A 6219-nucleotide genomic window follows, 5' to 3' on the forward strand; every position below is an offset into this window, starting at 1 on the left:
CACAACAGGGTAGATACCATCCCCTTGAAAGCACAACTCAACTTTCTTAGCCCTCAGGTCAGGAGCAGGACAAGAAGGGAATCCATTCTGTGCACAATTCCAGAAAGACAAGCCTGGCTAACATTTTCCTTTTTTTTTTTTTTTTTTTTTTTCCTTTTCTTTTTTTGGTGGGGGAAGGTAATTAGGTTTATTTATTTATCTTTTTAATGGAAGTGCTCTGCTGGGGACTGAACCCAGGACCTCATGCATGCTACACGTGCACTCCACCACTCAGCTATACCCTTCTCCCATGTTCTCCTTTTTTAACTGATCAAACTGAGTTTTTGAAAATCATATTGTATAAGAGTATATATTGACCTGAGAAAATGGTTCACAATAATTTTTAAACAAAGTCATTTCCTCAAAGCCTTTCCTGAAACAGAATCCAACTTGATGGTTCAAGAGACTTTAATGAAGGAACTATTAACTAAGGTGTAAGTAGGATAAAGAGAGACAAGACCACTGGGGGCACCCACGAACTAGCAACAACAGGAAGCTATTACCACAGGGACCTTGAAGGGACAAGGGGAGGAAACAGAATTTCTGGAGCCTGATGAGAGCTGGGGCCCTCTGGGACCAGAGGAGAGGCCACTGCCAGAAAATACATCCCAAAGCAGGCAAGGGATTCTCTCTCCTCCCACTCACCTGTCTCCTACTGGTGGAATTCAATCAGAAAGCAGGCAGCAGAGGAGCCAGCATAATATATTTGGTACATATGCACACAGCAGGACAAAGAAGGATGGGGATGGGGTGAGGGAGAGCTTAAAGACAATAATCAACACATCACCAACCCACAGTAGCACCCACTCATTTCTTATCACACTATCCTGTTTATTTTTTATTGTACTTAACCATTACCTCGTGTTTTATTTCTTTGTTCCCCTCCCCACCAATAGAATATAAGCTCCTTGAAAGTAAGGATTTTATTTCTCCAAAACCACACCCTCACATGGAGTGTTGAAGTCCAGGAGAAGTGAGGAAGGCATCCTCTTTGTGGGGGGTGGAGAGTAAGGCCCAGTACAGGTTCTCAGAGCCTCTGTGGGATTAGGAGGGCATCTAATCCGGTACTTGGGGAAGGGGTGGTGGCAGAGACTTCTGTATGTATGGCCACATAGAGAAGAATTGATCAGTAAGTAAATAAACTAAAGATAATAGGAATTTCACTGTTGGAGAAGGGAGATACAAATATAGAAAGGGAAAAAACTTGAATGAGCCCTGTGGTGATAGACTGGAATTGGAATTGGTGTGAACTCATGGTTTTCAAGATAGATAGATAGATAGATAGATAGATAGATAGATAGATAGGTAGGAAACCATGAGTCCCTAAATAAATTAACTAATTGAATGTTTGATAAAGAATAGGATATTCACATAGACTCACAAATACTAACCATAATACAAAAAGAGTGATGTTGTACTATGGTTATACAGGATGTTACCACTGGGGAAGTTATGTGAAAGATGCAGGGACCTTTCTGCACTACTTTTGCAACTTCCAGTGAGTCTATATAAGTATTTCAAATTTTTTTTAAATGTTTATTTTTTAAATTAAAAAAAAAAGGAAGAGTAATTTTACATTGGAGAAGTCTAGCTAACATCACCTTAATCAAGAAGTGAAAAATTAACCATCCAAAATGGGACAAATCAAAATCATTGCCACCTGATAGAATGCAATGAGAATGCCGTGTCACATCTCTGATTTTCCTGTTGAAGATGCAGTCTGAATCTAATCACAGAAACTATCCGACAAACCCAAACTGAAGGACATTCTACAAATTAACTGGTCTATAATTTTCAAAGTGTCAAGGTTATGAAAATTAAAGACTGAGGAACTGTTCTAGACTGAATGAGACTTAAGAGACATAACTAAACACAACACATGATTCTGAACTGATCCTCCGCCATAAAGAAAAGTACTGGGACAATGGGTGATACTTGAGTTGGGGCTGAGGATTAGCGGGTTGTGGTATAGAAATGTTAATTTTCTGATTTGGATGGTTATATTGTGGATATGTAAGAGAATGCCCTTGTTTGTAGAAAATGTAACTAAAAGTATTCCAGTATGAAAGTTCTCTGTACTATAGTTGGAATTTTCTATTAGTTGGTGATTGTTTCAAGAACTTTTTTTAATTATTAAAAAGAAAAAACACAACTACATCGCCAGCACCTAGAACAGGCATGGCATTCCCAGGGCTCAGTAACTATTTCTTGAAAGAATTAATGAACTATACAAACAACTACAACAATTACATGCTTAGAAATAGAGACATCCAAATAGTAAATGGTTTTTTGGAGGTATGGAATTATCATAGGTAATTTGGGTATATTTTTTACCTTGTGCTTCTCTGTCTCTTAAATTTTCTGAATCAAGCATGTTTTATTAATTGTTAAATTGGTCAGGCTGCTAACTAAGAATAATATTTTAGAAGTACCACAAGTCTCGTCCCTGGTTTTGTGGGTTTCAACATTTGATGTTACCAGTTACTTGAACCAGACCCTTGGAAACTGCTTCAGTTTACCTAAGTACATAGAATACCAATACTACACGCTAATTATTACTGGGATATATAACTTCTTAGTGTCTAGAATATTCCTGCCCACTACTCAGGGCTCCCTCCTTCCCAGAATCATGTTCCCTGAGTAGTTGAATCAGTAATCAGCAGTTTGGTGAACAAGTAATTATACTATGAGGTTTGGAGAGTTTTATGGGATATTTAGTTCACATTAGGGAAAGGACTAGAGAATTTTTCTGGATCCAGACTTCCAGTGACCAAGACATTCACATCCCTTGGATACTGCTGAATAAACATTGACAAATTCTGATTAAAAGAATCCTTTTTCTGAGTTCTGGGAAGACTTATCACATAATGGGCATGTTAATTTGATTATGTTTCGTTTGTATTGACTACATTTTGGATTAGCGTCTCCACGATGGGATTTGACAGGCATCCTAGTTCCTTTAGCAGCAAACTTACATGTCACCTCTTAAAATGAACAATTTCTGCAGTCAGTTGCTGTATGTAATACGTGGACTTGGTTTAATTAACATTTAAATTTTATATTTAATAGGTAACATATGCACTTGGTCAAATTTCAAAAGGTACAATGGGGTAAAAAGCTCTCTCCCACCCCTGTCACCTAACCACCCAGGTCCCCTCCCTAGAAGTAACAGATATTATCATTCCAGGGAGATATACATACATACATACACTTTTCACCCTATGTAATACTTTATATACTGTTCTTCACGTTGCTTTTTTCACCAAGAATCTATCTTGGAGGTGATTTTATATCAATATATAAATAGCCTAATTTTTTTTAAGCACACTATATTCCACTTAATGAATGTACCATCACTTTTTTATTTGTTTTTGGGGGGGGTTTTTGAGGAGGGTAATTAGGTTTACCTTTTTTTGGTGGAGGAGAGGGGGGTAATTAAGTTTATTTAGTTATTTATTTTTAGAGGAGGTACTGGGGGTTGAACTCAGGACTCTGTATGCTAAGCATGCACTCTATCACTTGAGCAATATCCTCCCCCTACCATCATTTTTTAACTAGTCTCCAACTAATTGACACTAAGATGGCTTCCAAACGTTCACTATTACACAGTGTTCCATGTACCTAAGTCATTTTGCACACAAGCAAATATATTTTTAGGATGAATTCCTAGCAATGTAATTGCTAAGTCAAAAATATGTGCATTTTTAACTTTGATAAATATTGATACAGTGCCAAACTGTCTCCCTTAGAAATCACAAGAGAGTCTCCCTGAGTATTAGCAAAGTTCTGGATTTTGCCTATCTGGTTATGAAAAAAGTATGTCAGGAGTTTTAAGCCACATTTTCCTTACGTTGAGTAAGGCTGAGCATCCTTTCGTGCTGACTTCCTTTCCTATATGGTTGGTATAGCGACTTGCTCCTTTTTCTATTGAGTTTATTTGTAAAAGCACTTTATAATTTATAAATTTTAGCCTTTATGTGATATGAGTTGTAGATACTTAACACCAAATTGGAGTATGTCTTTTGCCTTCCTTATGGTAGTTTTTGCCTTGAGAGCACAAACTCTGGAAACTATCTGGGTTGAATCTTGGCTCTGCCACTCACCAGCTCAAGCAACTTAACTTGTCTGTGACTCAATTCATCAGTAAAGTGTTGACATTAACAGTACCTGCCTCACAGGTTGTTGTAATTAAAAAAACAAATATATGGAAAGGGCTTAGGAAATATGTGACACATGACAAGGACTATAAAAGTATTTTTTAATGTAGTCAAATTTAATGTCTATCATTTTAGATGCCATTTCAAATAAAAACTTATTTGCCTTGGCTTCAAATTCTGGAGAGGAAATTTTAAAAAGGAATTATTTATACCTTTGATAGTAATATGCACCATTTATATACCAAGCCATCCTCATAAAAAAGGGTGCTCAGTCCGTGGGAGTGCAGACCTAGCAGCGAGGTGCTTTACAGTCATCGCATTTACTTAGCACAAGCCCCTTCAGCAGGTATCATTATCCTCATTTCACCTGTGAGGAAACTTAGGTTCACAGATGCCAAAAGACTTGCCCAAGTCCAGGCTTCCTTTGTGATTTGCAAATGTTCTTTAATCTTTTTTCTCAATGCGCCTGCTGCAGGTCCCCAAGGCACATCTTGTGCCTAAATCCAGGTTCCCTCAGTGAACTTTCAAGAGAGCCCAATGGCCAGCTGTTTGCCATTCATTCATTCACTCAGCAAACTCCAAGCCAACTCCTTCAAACTTCCTCCAGTGACCCTGGCTCTGCAGGTTGGAATCCCTTTTGACTCCTCTCACAGAATTCTCCCTCCTCTAAAATGTCTCGCCTCCACCCATTCCTTCCATCCCAGCCTCCGCCACTCTGGTTCAGTCCTATCTTTCAAAAGGACTGTAGGTGCAAGAAGGTTCTAAGGAGGCTTCCAGCTGACTTCCACAATCTTTCCTCTCCAATTTCGTCTACAGTGCTGCCCAGGTGACTTCCCCAAAGCTCTTGTCTTGCCACTCCCCAGCCCTCAAGCCTTCGGAGGCTCCCTCTGCCTGCAGGTCCTTACCTTTGCCATTTGACCCATCCTACCCTGCCAGTTTTGCTTCTAAGACTCCCCTCTTATCCAGCCAAAATGAATGCCTCACTACTCCTTGATCAGGCTTCCAGTCAGCTTGTTTGTCCAGCTTAGAATTTCTCTCTCCACTTTCTCTTCCAGGCCACTCAAGCTTCCTGAAGCTGTCCTTTATTCCAAGTATACTCACTTCACTCATTATCCTCGTCACCTCTTGCCACTCCACAGTTTTTAATATAAAATTCTTGAGAGCCAAAATCCCACCTTCCTTGTTATTGACTGAAATGCTTTTAAAATGGGTACAACTGATAAACCCCACAATCTGTTTTCTAATGGGGGCACATGGTGTGCCAGGCCTGCTCCCTGCAGCAATCAAGCCTGGCCTATTAGAACTCAGCTCGCCTCACAAAAATGTCAGTCTAGTCAAGTGCCCATCACAAGCTTCCGTTTTCCTTTCATCTGATGGCTGTCAGCTGACACCTGAAAAAGGCACAGCACAGAGATCATTCTGGAAATGTTAGTCGTATGAACAAACTGAGCTGGTGAGACCATCAGAACGTTAGATCAACGTCCGGGTTTCAATAAAAGAAATCAAGGCACAGAAAGGGAAGAGGCTCGCCCTAGGTCACACAGCAAGAAAACAGAACTAGATCTAGAACCAAGGCCTCTTGACTGAAGTTCAGGGCACGTTCCTTTGCATCTTGGAGCCATACAGAACAAGGGTCAGCAGCCTCAGCTACCTGAGGTCACAGCGAAACACATTACCACCTGTTCCTTTTTCTCTCACTCATCTCAGAGCCTCCTTCGCCCTTCCCACAACACAATCTTTCCTCTTTCCCAAGTCTCAGTTTTAAAGATAGTGGCCCCGAGCGGCGAGAGGAACTTCCCAGGCTGTATCGACCAGCCACGGACAGAGAAAATACCCGGTGCCGGGTGTCGTATCCACAGTTTAGGAAGACGCCCCTCGGCTCTCCTGAGGTCTGAACTCAGCCTCCGGCCCCGCCCAGCCCCGGGCCCGCCCCCAAACGCGCGTGGTCCCGCCCCAAACACACATGGCCACGCCCCAAACGTGGCGAGCCCAGTCTCGCCAGCCGCCGGCTCGCGGCCTTTTT

Source organism: Camelus ferus, chromosome 6, assembly GCF_009834535.1.
Source record: "Camelus ferus isolate YT-003-E chromosome 6, BCGSAC_Cfer_1.0, whole genome shotgun sequence".
NCBI lineage: Eukaryota > Metazoa > Chordata > Mammalia > Artiodactyla > Camelidae > Camelus > Camelus ferus.